Genomic DNA, 1,331 nt, shown 5'->3' on the forward strand with positions numbered 1-1,331 from the left:
AAAAAAAAAAAAAAAAAAAAAAAAAAAAAAAAAGCGCCACAAACCTCGGTGCCCCTGTTTAAGCCAGCGCAGTGAGTGGCCGCAGGGGAAAAGAGGCGTCCCAGCGCCTCTTCAACAGGCTACTGGAACACCAACTTTAAAAAGGCTCTGAGACAGGGAGCCAGGTGATCACGCTCGGCTGGTCCCACCCCCACAAAAGAACAGCAACCAGAAACTCTGGATTGAGAGTTTCACAGCAAGTGCAGCTGAACCCGGGACGGTCCAGCTCTGTGGGGGAGGGGCGTCCGCCTTTACCGAGGCAGCCCGCCGTTGCCAAGGCAACCCTCCATTGCTGAGGCAGCCCGCCGTTGCCAAGGAAACCCGCCACAGCAAAGAGACTCCGCCTCAACAGATGCGGGCCACCATCGCCAAAGCAGTTCTAACTACACCCAAATAAACAGGACTGCAGGGAAGTTCACTGGGCAGCGGGGCGGAGACCACGGCAGCTCAGCAAAGCTGCTATAGGCCGACAGTGACTAGGCTGGGCAGGTCTGAAGTAAAAAAAAAAAAGAAGGCGGCAGCATAACGGAAACTCATAAATAAAGCCCTAAATCCCTGGGACAGAGCACCTGGGAACCAAAAGCAGTTTATGAGTTCTGCTGCAGCAGACCTGAATGTACCTGCCCAGCAGCTCTGAATGAACAACAACAGAGCTCACAGCTCACCATTTGAGCTCCTATAAAGAAGAGACCATCTCCTCAAGCAGCTCCCTGACCCCTATATGTCCAAAAAGACACCTCATAAAAGAGAGATCAGATTGACACTAGGCGGGTATCCTACTGGGACAAAGATAGCAGAAGAAGAAAACTGGTAACAACCCTTGAGGTTCAGCAACTGCTGCAAGTGAACCCCAGGCAAGCAGGGCCTGGAGTGAACCTCAGCAGACCTACAGCAGAGGGGCCAGACTGTCAGAAGGAAAACCAAGAAACAGAACTAACCTCATCATCAACAAACAGAACGTCAATCTGAATGATTTGAGACCCAATCTGAAAGCCAGCAACTACAAAGTCGACAGGTGGATAAATCCTTAAAGATGGGAAGAAACCAGCGCAAAAAGGATGAAAACACCCGAAACCAGAACACCTCTCCTCCTAAAAGGGATCACAACTCCTCACCAGCAAGGGAACAAGGCTGGAGGGAGAACGAGTGTGAAGAAATGACAGAATCAGACTTCAGAAGATGGGTAGTAAGGAACTTCTGTGAACTTAAAGAACATGTTCTAACCAAATGCAAAGAAACTAAGAACTTGAAAAAAGATTTGATGAAATGCTAATGAGAATGGACAAAATAGA

This window comes from Sapajus apella, unplaced genomic scaffold, assembly GCF_009761245.1.
Source record: "Sapajus apella isolate SASKATOON/1434 unplaced genomic scaffold, GSC_monkey_1.0 scaffold217, whole genome shotgun sequence".
NCBI lineage: Eukaryota > Metazoa > Chordata > Mammalia > Primates > Cebidae > Sapajus > Sapajus apella.